This window comes from Pseudophryne corroboree, chromosome 5 (genome assembly GCF_028390025.1).
Source record: "Pseudophryne corroboree isolate aPseCor3 chromosome 5, aPseCor3.hap2, whole genome shotgun sequence".
Taxonomy (NCBI): Eukaryota; Metazoa; Chordata; class Amphibia; order Anura; family Myobatrachidae; genus Pseudophryne; species Pseudophryne corroboree.
Window position 1 is genome coordinate 503,223,494 of NC_086448.1, and position 15,392 is coordinate 503,238,885.

Consider the following 15,392-nt stretch of genomic DNA (forward strand, 5'->3'; position numbering starts at 1 on the left):
GTCAACATCTCCTCCTTCACATTCTCCCGCAACTGGGGGTGCGAGGAAAAGGCTCAGAATTCCGAGCCCACCCGCTGGCGGTGATGCAGGGCAGTCTGGAGCGACTGCTGATGCTGACATCTGGTCCGGACTGAAGGACCTGACAACGATTACGGACATGTCGTCTACTGTCACTGCATATGATTCTCTCAACATTGAAAGAATGGTGGAGGATTATATGAGTGACCGCATCCAAGTAGGCACGTCACACAGTCCGTACTTATACTGGCAGGAAAAAGAGGCAATTTGGAGGCCCTTGCACAAACTGGCTTTATTCTACCTAAGTTGCCCTCCCACAAGTGTGTACTCCGAAAGAGTGTTTAGTGCCGCCGCTCACCTTGTCAGCAATCGGCGTACGAGGTTACATCCAGAAAATGTGGAGAAGATGATGTTCATTAAAATGAATTATAATCAATTCCTCCGCGGAGACATTGACCAGCAGCAATTGCCTCCACAAAGTACACAGGGAGCTGAGATGGTGGATTCCAGTGGGGACGAATTGATAATCTGTGAGGAGGGGGATGTACACGGTGATATATCGGAGGATGATGATGAGGTGGACATCTTGCCTCTGTAGAGCCAGTTTGTGCAAGGAGAGATTAATTGCTTCTTTTTTGGGGGGGGTCCAAACCAACCCGTCATATCAGTCACAGTCGTGTGGCAGACCCTGTCACTGAAATGATGGGTTGGTTAAAGTGTGCATGTCCTGTTTATACAACATAAGGGTGGGTGGGAGGGCCCAAGGACAATTCCATCTTGCACCTCTTTTTTCTTTTATTTTTCTTTGCGTCATGTGCTGTTTGGGGAGGGTTTTTTGGAAGGGCCATCCTGCGTGACACTGCAGTGCCACTCCTAGATGGGCCCGGTGTTTGTGTCGGCCACTAGGGTCGCTTATCTTACTCACACAGTCAGCTACCTCATTGCGCCTCTTTTTTTCTTTGCGTCATGTGCTGTTAGGGGAGGGTTTTTTGGAAGGGACATCCTGCGTGACACTGCAGTGCCACTCCTAGATGGGCCCGGTGTTTGTGTCGGCCACTAGGGTCGCTTATCTTACTCACACAGTCAGCTACCTCATTGCGCCTCTTTTTTTCTTTGCGTCATGTGCTGTTTGGGGAGGGTTTTTTGGAAGGGACATCCTGCGTGACACTGCAGTGCCACTCCTAGATGGGCCCGGTGTTTGTGTCGGCCACTAGGGTCGCTTATCTTACTCACACAGTCAGCTACCTCATTGCGCCTCTTTTTTTCTTTGCGTCATGTGCTGTTTGGGGAGGGTTTTTTGGAAGGGACATCCTGCGTGACACTGCAGTGCCACTCCTAGATGGGCCCGGTGTTTGTGTCGGCCACTAGGGTCGCTTATCTTACTCACACAGTCAGCTACCTCATTGCGCCTCTTTTTTTCTTTGCGTCATGTGCTGTTTGGGGAGGGTTTTTTGGAAGGGACATCCTGCGTGACACTGCAGTGCCACTCCTAGATGGGCCCGGTGTTTGTGTCGGCCACTAGGGTCGCTTATCTTACTCACACAGTCAGCTACCTCATTGCGCCTCTTTTTTTCTTTGCGTCATGTGCTGTTTGGGGAGGGTTTTTTGGAAGGGCCATCCTGCGTGACACTGCAGTGCCACTCCTAGATGGGCCCGGTGTTTGTGTCGGCCACTAGGGTCGCTTATCTTACTCACACAGTCAGCTACCTCATTGCGCCTCTTTTTTTCTTTGCGTCATGTGCTGTTTGGGGAGGGTTTTTTGGAAGGGACATCCTGCGTGACACTGCAGTGCCACTCCTAGATGGGCCCGGTGTTTGTGTCGGCCACTAGGGTCGCTTATCTTACTCACACAGCGACCTCGGTGCAAATTTTAGGACTAAAAATAATATTGTGAGGTGTGAGGTATTCAGAATAGACTGAAAATGAGTGTAAATTATGGTTTTTGAGGTTAATAATACTTTGGGATCAAAATGACCCCCAAATTCTATGATTTAAGCTGTTTTTTAGGGTTTTTTGAAAAAAACACCCGAATCCAAAACACACCCGAATCCGACAAAAAAAATTCGGTGAGGTTTTGCCAAAACGCGGTCGAACCCAAAACACGGCCGCGGAACCGAACACAAAACCAAAACCCGAAAAATTTCCGGCGCTCATCTCTACTAAAAACCCCCACCCAATACAGTGTTTCTAAACATGAAAGGAAAATACTCAGATTTTCCCCAGCTGAAAAATAAGGATTGGCTATCTGATTTCGCATTTGCTGTTGATGTTATGGGCCACATGAATTAATTAAATCTAAGACTGCAAGGAAAGGGGCTTTTTGCACATGATCTGCATTTCAGCGTGAAGTCATTTATGACAAAATTGCTGGTTTTCTCCTGTCATTTAGGAAACAAGCAGTTCACTCATTTCTACACTTTGCAGCAAGTTGCTGTTTCAGATGAAAATCTGGAAAAATATGTAGCATCAATACTCGATTTACATGGGAAGTTTTCACAGAGATTCAATGATTTCAAAACAATAGAAAAAGATTGATCTTTGGTCTCCTCACCTTTCACATTTGATGTCGACAATGCTTATTGTGATCTTCAACTTGAGCTTATTGACCTGCATTGTGACGCTTTGCTTAAAGAGCAATTCAAATCAGAACCTCTTCCACGGTTTTATGCCTCTCTCAGTGGTCAAAACTTTCCAAAGATCAAGTCTCATGTGCGGAAGATGCTTGTGCTATTTGATTTAACCTACATATGTGAGCAAGCATTTTCTGTGATGAAATTTAACAAGTCAAAACACAGATCTATCATGAATGATGAGCACCTTGCAGCTGTGCTCCGGATTGTGACAACAGAGATGATTCCTGACTTCGCTTCTCTGGTTAATGCACATCAGAGGTTTCAACCATCTCAAGGACTCTTTTATGTAATTGTTAATTCCACTTTTGATTGTTATTCTTTCTTTTTTTTAAACTGACGCTCACTATGATTGTACGAAGGCTTGAGTGTTTGTTATTCTACTGCCCCTGGTTTTCTCTCTTCTTCTCCTCCTCTTCCTCCATTTCTGTTCCTTGTACTCCTACCTAGACATTTACTGTTTTCTATATTGAATCAGTGTTAATTTTCTTATTCTGTTTGCTTTGTATAATAAAAATATTTTTAATAAAAATCTTACAGCATTTTTGTGATAGATATTGTATGTACAAGATATTTTATGTGTGGCCCTCGAACATTCACTGGAAGTGTTAAGCGGCCTCCCAGCTGAAATAATTGCTCACCCCTTCTATAGGGCACATGAATGCAGTCTTGGCTCTATCAGTTATACTCATCGGTATCTGATAATATCCATATCTGAGGTCGAGAACGGAAAACCATTGACTCCCCTGCAGACAATCTAGCGCTTTGTCCACTTTTGGTACAGTATACTGATCCGGCACCGTCTTACTATTCAATGTGCTATAGTCTATACATAGTCTAATTTTTTTACTCTTCTTATGAGCGACCACAATGGGGGAGGCATATGGACTTTCTGAATCCGCTATGACATTATTTTCTAATAAATTCCGGAGGTGCAGCCTTACGACTTCGAAGTCTGACGGATCTAACCTCCTTGATCTCTCCCAGAACGGCATTGTATCAGTCAGTTTGATATGATGTTCCATGCCAGTGGCTGTACCTAGATCCCGGTCCCTTTTAGAGAAAACTGACTCCCTCGACTGCAGCTGTGCTACCAGATGTTGCTTACTCTCACTATCAATATCGCTGCCCTGAAAATACATGTCAATATTAAGGGTCCTGGAGGTGTGAGCAGCCCCGGGTATTATGGTTGTGTCGCAAGTGGCGAGACGGCTGGCTTATCAACTGGCATCTGTATCCTCCCTCACCAGTTTGACTAACCACTGTGGGGTGGCTTTTCTTTTCCTGCTTCTCACACCATCGACTGAGGTTTCTGAACATGTTGGTGTTAGTTCCCACTATCGCGCGTAGCTGTCCATTATCCCCAGGCGAATCAGGGCAGACCAATGCTAACAATGGCACAGTCTCGTTGGGAGTAATCATTCTGGGTTCAAATGTGATCTGGGTAATTATATATCCTATGTAGGGGTATTTTTGTTCACTTAGAGCCCAGACGGTGAGGCCACTGAGGGAGTGAATGAGTACATCAGACAAGTGCTCCCGGTACCAGGATTCAAAGACTATGGACACTTGGGACCCGCTGTCCATTTATATAGTACAATCTTGCCAGTTGATCCCACTGCCAACCACCGCTGCTTCTGCTCTCCGTCTGCCTGATGCCATCCCTTGTCCTCTGCCCTCCTAACAGCATCACTGGCAGCACCTGCTCCCTCCAGGACTGGGGGCCCGGGACCACCCAGGTGAGAGGGGGGGGCAGTTGGGCTGGGTGGGAAGTGACTGGGCAGCTCACCCCAAGATCACTGACTGCAGCTCACCCCCAGATGATCTGGGGGTGAGCGGCAGTCCAAGTGATCTGGGGGTAAGCTGCAGTCCAAGTGATCTGGGGGTGAGCTGCAGTCCAAGTGATCTGGGCCAGATCACTTGGACTGCAGTTCACCCCCAGATCACTTGGACTGCAGTTCACCCCCAGATCACTTGGACTGCAGGGACAGGGAGGAATAAATAAAATAAATGTAAAAATATTATTCATTTATATCAATGCCGCCCGCCGCCCACCACTGAAAGCTGACCACCGCAGACCACAACTGGCGGTGGTCAGAGAGACATCAATGTCGCAGCAATGAAGGACAGCTTAGTATCGCCGCATCCCCCGCAGACAATGGGCACGTCTGCCGACGACCATCGCAGTACCTTACGCACCTCCGCTGCTCATATCAGGTAATGTTCCTCTGCTTCCCTATGTCCCTGCTGTCACTCTCTCTCTCCCTGTCCCTGAATTGTGGGTCATACCGTCTGCTATAATGTGAATTTCTGCTTATTCTGTGTGCTATAATGTGAATTTCGGCTCATACCGTGTGCTGTAATGTGAATTTCGGCTCATACCTTGTGCTATAATGTGAATTTCGGATCGTACCGTGTGCTGTAATGGGAATTTCGGCTCATACCGTGTGCTGTAATGTGAATTTCGGCTAATACTGTGTGCTTTAATGTGAATTTCAGCTCATACCGTGTGCTTTAATGTGAATTTTGGCTCATACTGTGTGGTACAAGGTGAAAGGGGCACCAGTATTAGATAGTATAAGAGGTCGTACTACACTGAAGGACAAGCCCCCTTTTGAGTGGTCACGCCCCCTTTTCCAGAGGTGCGCATAATTGCAACCTTCACTTTTCCACACCCCCACTTCAAAATTTCACTTCGACCACTGTATATGTATGTATGTATGTATATATATATATATATATATATATATATATATCCAGTACATTTGTTTCATTCACACTCTATACATTAATCAATCATACAGTTGAGGGCACCCCTGCCCGACATTTCTTTATAGTAACCATTGCTTAGTGCTAGACTCCTGTATTGGGGTATGGAGCCACTAAACCAATCCTTTACCAGCTAGAGGGAGCAGTTCACCCAATTGTTTATTATACTCATTCATCAGTGGCTACTCCACTGTCTGTCTATCACCCCCTTTTTTGAAGAAAGTATTAATGTTTGCCTGCGAACACTAGTGTAAAATCCAGCTGGTACTAGGTATGCAAAACTGTAGTCACTGTGTATAGTGCATCACACTTACTCTCCTCCGGCCGGTCATGGGTAAGGCACAGGTACCAAAGGGTCCCCTGAATAATCATGTGTTTAATTACAGTTGCATTGTGGGAGTGGACTACAGGTGTCAGTGCAGCGCAGAAAGAATTGGGCGCCAGGCCATCTCATAAAACAGCATAAACAGTTTATTTAACATAAACAGAAAAAATGTGTACAGATGGCGCTTCAATTCAAAGGTGCTGCAATCCCCCAGCCGGGAAGGTCATCAATTTCCCAAAAAGTTCAGTCTTAGCTCTATAGTTTTGCTGAGGTGCGCTCCCTGGGTTACTACGGGTAATGTCTCTTGTCTTTGTTCAGAAAGGGGAAATTCTCATCTACAGATGGCTTATCAGCAGTACTTCCTTGTTCCAAATCCAATATTACACAATGTCCTCAAAAAAAGAATTTGTATATAGTGAAGTACCGTAGGGATCAAAAAGGTTTACAGAAATTTCAATCACATATAAAATATAATATAGAGCAGAAAAACTTCAATCCACCTAAATGTGGCGGACCTACGTACCAGAATTAGTGGGGTGTCAGTAGTGCCCACCCGATCACGCTTGTAATATCACTTCCTTTGTTCTTGCAAACTCCAATAGCAATTCTTTTCTAACAATCCTTCACCTCTCCGTCCAGATATAATATGTCCGGAAATAGGAGGAAATAGCAATATATAGTGAAGTACTGCTTGTTGTAAAGTGCAAAATTGATTTATTTGTAAAGTGCAAAAATAAAATAAAACACTGGGCGTCTTAATCACAAGGTGCAAATTCACAAAGATAAAAAACTGTAATCCACCACAGATTGGTGGACCCACGTACCAGAGGTTGTGGGGTGTCACAGTGGCCCACCCAAAAGCGCTAACAGTATTGCTCCCCGGGGTATGTAGCAGCAATCAGCGTGTTCCCTCTGGCTTCTGTAGGTACCTCCAATCAGTCACCAACGCGTTTCTGCCCTCTGGGGGCCTTTGTCAAGGTGTGTGGTGTGTTAGTGTGGTAGGTCTTTTTAAACCCCACAGTGTGTCCTGATTGGAGGGATCCTTACAGATACAAATCAACCTCAAACGTTATTTAAATACACTTCCTGGTTGATGTCTTGTTTAAAATGACTTTAAAAACAGTGCCCCTTGGTTGATAACTTCATTATTTAAAAAAGGAAGTTGGTTATTTTTAAGTCTTATTCAGCCGCGTGTGCTCCATAGCCAGTGGAACGCACGCTATCCTCTGCTTCCGGGCGCGTGCGTTCCACAGTCCGTGCACCTCAGCAAAACTAGGCCCAGGCCACTCCAACGTGTACATGCAGGCAGGCTCACAGGGCCTGAGCCCCTGGTGAGCTAGTGTATTGGAGGTGGTTAGGCTGTGTAGCGCCCACCCCCAGTAATCTTGAAGCAGATAAGAACTTAAAGGGACAGCACCGTTGTAGATACTTGTACTGTACTGTGTTATTGTGGTGAATGTTGTTTCCGTGCAGGGCCAAGTTTGCTGATAATTTGTGTTTAGTTTTGTTGCACCACACACACAGAGCTAGTTTGAGGGCTCTGCCATTGTAGTAAGTGTAGTGGTGTTACATTAGGATAGAGTTTGGCCCTCCATGGCTTTTGTTTGTTTGCCTCCTTACAGGGACCTGTTAGTGAAGAGAAAGATCGCAGTACAAGATTAGCAACGGTGAGCATCATCTGTGTCCGTCTGTCCCTCTGTCTGTCAGTCCCCTTAGCGCCGGTTCGGTGGACCTTGCATGGCTGTGTGAGGTCCAGGGTACACCTCAGCGTGAGAGCGCTGTTAGGTGAAAATTGGGTGGCTGAGGCTCTGTGCCTATGATGACCTTTTACCCAACTGGTGAAGGTCACCACCACCCCTGGGGTTTCCTCTTTTCCGGTGGAAGAAGAGTTGATACCCCTTAATTCGTTCACTTTTCTTCCCAGCTCGTCCGTCTTCGGCTCCTGGAAGGGGATCGCCGTGTCTGGGTCCAAGTGCAGTTTCCAGGTCCGTTGAAGGTTCCGTGACCTGAAGGTGAGAGTGCGACGCGAGGTAAGCAGCAAGACTACACCTGCACGGCAGCAGGCACTGCACCTGCACCGCCACCCTCACAGTATTATTCTAATCATTTGTATAGCCAAAACTCTGGAGTAAAAAAGTCTATGACATGTGAGGCAGTGCCTTCCATGCCTATCTTTCTGCACATCTCTGATAATAACTCACCAAATTTCCAGGAGTTTATACTGCTGCACCTGTGTATAATGCCCACATGAACCCTTTGGCTCATATATTGCACGTAAATTTGTATCTGGTGCTAGCCAGTGTCTCCTGAGCCATTTAGCTCACCGCCAGGGCTGGTTCCGGGGCTTCTTGCGCCCCGGGCGGCATTAGGGGGCGTTGGTTCATACAGGGGGCGTGGTCAGTTACGCCCCCTGTACTGTAGTAGGATGTGCGGTGCGCGATGACGTCATCGCGCACCGCACAGCAAAGGTCCTCTCCACGAAGGAAAAATAGACGCTAAGCGTCTAGTTCCCTTCGTGGAGAGGACCTTTGCTGTGCGGCGCGCGATGACGTCAACGCGCACCGCACATCATTACAGTAAAGGTCCTCTCCACGAAGGGAAACTAGATGCGTAGTGTCTAGTTTCCCTTCACAACGGGCAGCTGACGAAGGGAAACTAGACGCGTAGCGGCAGCGGGGGGCACAGCAGCAGCGGATCTTGCCATGGTGCGGCGCCCTCTGGATGGCGCCGGCGCCCTCCGGAAGGCGGCGCCCCGGGCAAAAGTCCTGCTTGCCTGTGGCAAGATCCGCTACTGCTCACCGCACGTCAATGTATACAGTATCTGGCTTTACTATGAGGAGCTGAAGTAGTACTGCAAGATTCTAACCCAAACTGCTAGAAACCTTTACATATTAAGAATAACGTCATTTATTTCTGTGAAAAATTTGAGATTTGGGGACGGATGTATTGTAATGCCGCACGAGTTCGGCAGCTATGAAGGATGGCGGCTGAACGCGGACCTTTTTTTAAAGGGGCAATTACTTACAAGGCCTTGTAAATGATTACCCCTTTAAAAAAAAGTCTGAGTTCGACCGGCATCCTGCACAGCTGCCGAACACAGGCGGCATTAAATCCAGCCCTTGCTGTCTGAGAGATTGGTGAAGGAGAAATTCTGCAAAGTGCAGAATATTGGGTTAAATGATGTGAGTCAGCTATATGGGGGTGCTGTATGGTTGGGGAAGGTGTTTTTAACATGCAGGTGGGAGTTACAATTTTTACAATTATGATAAAATCAACTTACATGCATTATGCACCCCTTAAAATATTTTTTTACTTTTAACATTTATTTTTATTTGCTTTTCTTGTTTTTTTTTGTTTTGTTTTTAATTCTGTTTTTAAATTGGTCCTAAAAAAATCGAAAATCAGCCATTTATATCCTTTTAAAAGCACCAAATATTTTTTTCCTTTTGGCCAGTAAAATATATCCATAGTGTTTTCCAATATCTATTTGCCTTTTTAAATGCTGAGTTCCCCATTTTATTTACATTAACCATGGTTTTTGCAGAAAAAAATATTGCGCCTATGTTATGGGCCGTGCTCCACATATGCACCATGTGGGTGGACCTGGACTCCCTCTCTGGTCAAAAGGTGGTTGGTCTTTTTAGGCACAACCCAGGGGCAAACGCAGGATTTACAGGGGGGGTTTCCAGAGAGGGGTGGAGCCAAGCGTGGGGGTTGAGACTAAGGTGAACCAGCATATACCTGGTCCGTTAAACAAGTGTATATACAGTAGATACATAAATGTTATACAGTATAAACATGTATGGAATGGGTCATGTTGGAGGCTATACACACACATATACATATATATATATATATATATATATAGGAACAAAATGAGGCGGCACTCGGAGATTAGTGAACAAAAACCTTGTATTGGCAAACGGTTAACGTTTCGGGGACGTGCTCCCCTTCCTCAGAAACGCACGTCCCCGAAACGTTAACCGTTTGCCAATACAAGGTTTTTGTTCACTAATCTCCGAGTGCCGCCTCATTTTGTTCCTGTTCATGCTGGGATATTCTCCCTGGGAGGAAGGCACCAGAGTAAGCTATATGCAGCCAGTCTAGGAGTGCCGGAGTCCATTACCAGTATATATATATATATATATATATATTATACACATACAGGATCCGGTCAGGATTCTGTCAGTCAAAATACCAACACCGGAACCTAGACACTAATCAGAATGCCGGCGCCAGCATCCCGACACCCGGGATCCCAAATGATACACTGCCGGGGCCCCTGGAGAGGTAAGCCGTGGTGGTAGGTGGTTAAGTTTAGGCTGTGGAGGGAGGGTTAGGCTGCAGGGAGGGGGGTTAGGTTTAGGCTGCTGGGAGGAGGGGTTAGGTTTAGGCATCCCTGGTGAGAGTAAAACTGTGGGGGAGGGGGAGGTTAGTTTTATGCTGCGGAAAGAGGGAGTCAATTTTAGTCACCACCGGGGAGGGTTAGGTTTAGGCTGCAGGAAGGGAGGGTTAGGGGGGCACTACCAATGTATATACTTACCTTCCGCCTGTTGGGATTCTCACAATCGGGATGCAGCGGTCAGTATTCTGACCGCCGGCATTCAGAACCCAATCCAACCCACACATTTATTTATTTATATATATATATATACATATACATATATATACCCTTTTGTGGCTGGCACTCGAAAAACCTCCAAGGGTTAACTGGCTCTGATGCCCTCCAATGAGGTTTGCACCTCCATGTATATAGCAGATATAAAAGGCGGCACTCAGAGACTTGAATTGTACAAAACAAACTTTTAGTGCAAAAACTGCAGGTTACAGCATCAACGTTTCGGGGGCGCGTAGCCCCTTCATCAGGATAACCCCCAAAGTGAACAGTTACCAACATATATAGGTACACTCACCTCTGTAGTCTCTCCCATGCTGGTCACCGCTGCTCACATGTCCCGGGCCCGGCTCCGTCCCGCTGGGCTGTCTACTTCCCCCGGAAGTGACGTCACGGGTCCCGGCTGTGTTGCCACGGTAACCCTGTGCAACAGACAAAACCTGTCATGGAGCTGGACTGCCTGGTATCACATAAGTGTGCTTGAATGAGAGCCAATAAAGTTTTACTCATTTCAATATTCTGATTACTCACAAAAGTGCCTAGTACATATTTACACATTACTTGGTGGATAAATAAAATAAAATAAAGCATAAATGTGCTTATATCTCTCCATACCACAGTGTTGTTATAAAACAGTCAATTAAAATATAAAAAAATCTCAAAATGCTACGTTGCTGTAAAAATTGTCTGTGACCCTAAAAACACTGCACACATAAAAAATATATGTTAAAAAATACACCACACCTCGTGTGTTAATACTGCACACAACTGTAAAACTAATCTCTACATTTGTGACATTATCCCAACCATACATCCATATATAAACAACCACCTCCATAGTGTTATAACTACTATAAGTGCTCATCTCCAAAAGCTACACCTGTTGTCCCTGTTGCAGCCCGCTCCTAAGCAGGAAAACCTCCCACATATCACATATTGAACATCCCCGTGCTAACATATAATTTACCCCCTAATCAAAAACAAATAGTTGCACAGTATACAATAACATAAAACAATAACATTTAAAAACAATAATCCATATAGAGCACATCAAAACTCTACACAGAAGGAAAACAGCAAAGATTCAAACAGTAAAAGATTCAAAATTACATCAGTAAAAGATTCTAAATTAAACCGGCTAGATGTACAAGGTCCCTGTTATTCACTCTTTTTAACTGTGCATATAAATCACTAGGCTATGGGGACCCACATCTTATCCACAGGGATCTTTGGACAACATATTTCCCTCCACTGTATTATAAGAAATTGCTTAAGCCCAATGTCTCATTGAGACCTCTGGGTCGAATGGTATTTAATATGAAGATCCATCGGGACTCCAATTGGAGCAACTTCTGTCCCCTTTTGCCCCCCCTGATGGACTCAGGCATGTGGTCAATAATGCGGTATTTCAGTGTGGCCATTCCATGTTTGAGCTGCGCAAAATGTCGTACCACAGGCTGATCACCAGTGCCAGACGACAGTGCAGTTTTAATCGCTTGTCTCTGCTGTGCCATCCTAACTTTAAAAGGCCATTCTGTTTTGCCCACATAGTATAGGCCGCATGGGCACATAATCATGTATATAACAAATTTGGAGTGGCACGACAGTGGCCAGTTGATGGTATATTTTTTTGCAGAATGTGGGTGTGTAATGCTTCCTCCGGGTGACATATAGCTGCACGTTGTGCACCCGATGCACCTGTAGCATCCATTAGGCCTGCTCAGGAAATGTTGTGGAACGGCCTTCTTGAATTTGCTTAAATCGGTTTTAACCACAAGGTCCTTAATATTTTTACCCCTCCTGTAACTCGGCATAATTTGTGTATTTTTCAATGCCTTAAGGTCTGGGTCTGTGGTAATAATTGGCCAAAGTGCTTTGGGTTTTTTTACTAGTATGACGGCTATTGGTGTCATATGTGTTTACCCAAGGTAATTTATTTTGTTTCTTTTTGATCCTAGTTTTGGAAGGTAGGTCTGATCTATTTTGGGCACACGCTTTACTTCTGGCACACTTCAATAAAAATTTGGGGTATACCCTTTCACGAAACTTCTTTTCCATAATATCAAGTTGTGCTTCTAGGCCAGTAAAAAAGCCAAAGCACTTTGGCCAATTATTACCACAGACCCAGACCTAAAGGCATTGAAAAATACACAAATAGTGCCGAGTTACAGGAGGGGTAAAAATATTAAGGACCTTGTGGTTAAAACCGATTTAAGCAAATTCAAGAAGGCCGTTCCACAACATTTCCTGAGCAGGCCTAATGGAGGCTACAGGTGCATCGGGTGCACAACATGCAGCTATATGTCACCCGGAGGAAGCATTACAAAACCCACATTCTGCAAAAAAATATACCATCAACTGGCCACTGTCGTGCCACTCCAAATTTGTTATATACGTGATTATGTGCCCATGCGGCCTATACTATGTGGGCAAAACAGAATGGCCTTTTAAAGTTAGGATGGCACAGCACAGACAAGCGATTAGAACTGCACTGTCGTCTGGCACTAGTGATCAGCCTGTAGCACGACATTTTGCGCAGCTCAAACATGGAATGGCCACACTGAAATACCGCATTATTGACCACATGCCTGAGTCCATCAGGGGGGGCAATAGGGCACAGAAGTTGCTCCAATTGGAGTCCCGATGGATCTTCATATTAAATACCATTCGACCCAGAGGTCTCAATGAGACATTGGGCTTAAGCAATTTCTTATAATACAGTGGAGGGAAATATGTTGTCCAAAGATCCCTGTGGATAAGATGTAGGTCCCCATAGCCTAGTGATTTATATGCACAGTTAAAAAGAGTGAATAACAGGGACCTTGTACATCTAGCCGGTTTAATTTAGAATCTTTTACTGATGTAATTTTGAATCTTTTACTGTTTGAATCTTTGCTGTTTCCATCTGTGTACAGTTTTGATGTGCTCTATATGGATTATTGTTTTTAAATGTTATTGTTTTATGTTATTGTATACTGTGCAACTATTTGTTTTTGATTAGGGGGTAAATTATATGTTAGCACGGGGGATGTTCAATATGTGATATGTGGGAGGTTTTCCTGCTTAGTAGCGGGCTGCAACAGGGACAACAGGTGTAGCTTTTGGAGATGAGCACTTATAGTAGTAATAACACTATGGAGCTGGTTGTTTATATATGGATAAACGAGATATTGGTTGGGATAATGTCACGAATGTAGAGATTAGTTTTACAGTTGTGTGCAGTATTAACACACGAGGTGTGGTGTATTTTTTAACATATATTTTTTATGTGTGCAGTGTTTTTAGGGTCACAGACAATTTTTACAGCAACGTTGCATTTTGAGATTTTTTTATATTTTAATTGACTGTTTTATAACAACACTGTGGTGTGGAGAGATATAAGCACATTTATGCTTTATTTTATTTTATTTATCCACCAAGTAATGTGTAAATATGTACTAGGCACTTTTGTGAGAATATTGAAATGAGTAAAACTTTATTGGCTCTCATTCAAGCACACTGATGTGATACCAGGCAGTCCAGCTCCATGACAGGTTTTGTCTGTTGCACAGGGTTACCGTGGCAACACAGCCGGGACCCGTGACGTCACTTCCGGGGGAAGTAGACAGCCCAGTGGGACGGAGCCGGGCCCGGGACATGTGAGCAGCGGTGACCAGCATGGGAGAGACTACAGAGGTGAGTGCACCTATATATGTTGGTAACTGTTCACTTTGGGGGTTATCCTGATGAAGGGGCTACGCGCCCGAAACGTTGATGCTGTAACCTGCAGTTTTTGCACTAAAAGTTTGTTTTGTACAAGTCAAGTCTCTGAGTGCCGCCTTTTATATCTGATATATATCAAACAAATACTCTCCCTTTGCGCTAATTTGTAAAACCTGTCACCCTGAATAAATACGTACGTAAACACTTTGGTATAGGCAGCCTGATTCAACTAAGTCCCCTGTTAGAAGGGACTGGAAATAAGGAATATACAACAATAGAAGAATTGGCGCCAGGGGGTCGCATCAACTCCCACTATTCCAACCCCTAATTGGTTAATACTTTTTTTAAAAATAATAACATGTTCCATCATAAAACATTTATTAAAAACATATTCAAATTAATACAGAGGAGATATATTATTCCTCACTTTAAGATGTATGACTCTTAGCGCTGAATACAAATGTTGAAGGATCACAACAATCTCCTCCTTCTCCTTATAGTTGGTTCGGAGATAGCTTCACAACACAGACAACCCAACGCGTTTCGTCTTATACAAAAGACTTCATCAGGGGTATCTCTCAAGCAGCTGAGAAGTACAGTAGTTTATACAAACAGTATAATGTGCACAGGTACTGAGCGTCCACTGCAGATATATAGAAGGTTTACTTTCTAAGTGACCCTTCAGTACCTTGGTTTCCGAATTTTTGTACAAGTTATCTCACCACAAGGCCACACTGATTGTTCATCAGAAAGCCTCAGTGTTATATTGAAGTTTCCATCATGCATGTATGAACAAGTTTTGTCGCATTATACTGTTTGTATAAACTACTGTACTTCTCAGCTACTTGAGAGATACCCCTGATGAAGTCTTTTGTATAAGACGAAACGCGTTGGGTTGTCTGTGTTGTGAAGCTATCTCCGAACCAACTATAAGGAGAAGGAGGAGATTGTTGTGATCCTTCAACATTTGTATTCAGCGCTAAGAGTCATACATCTTAAAGTGTGGAATAATATATCTCCTCTGTATTAATTTGAATATGTTTTTAATAAATGTTTTATGATGGAACATGTTATTATTTTTTTTAAAAAGTATTAACCAATTAGGGATTGGAATAGTGGGCGTTGATGCGACCCCCTGGCGCCAATTCTTCTATTGTTGTATATATATATATATATATATATACACACTGCTGAAAAAAATAAAGGGAACACTAAAATAACACATCCTAGATCTGTATGAATGAAATATTCTTATTAAATACTTTGTTCTTTACATAGTTGAATGTGCTGACAACAAAATCACACAAAAATGATCAATGGAAATCAAATTTAT

General features: G+C 44.1%; 1 long non-coding RNA gene across 1 annotated transcript; it reads left to right on the top strand.

Annotated features, from left to right (window-relative positions):
- Nucleotides 1-14,687: 14,687 nt before the first annotated feature.
- LOC134929161 (uncharacterized) lies at nt 14,688-15,125 on the top strand. Its single transcript, XR_010178340.1, has 2 exons — nt 14,688-14,719; nt 14,910-15,125. It is a non-coding gene; the product is annotated as an uncharacterized LOC134929161 (long non-coding RNA).
- The last annotated feature ends 267 nt before the right edge of the window (nt 15,126-15,392 follow it).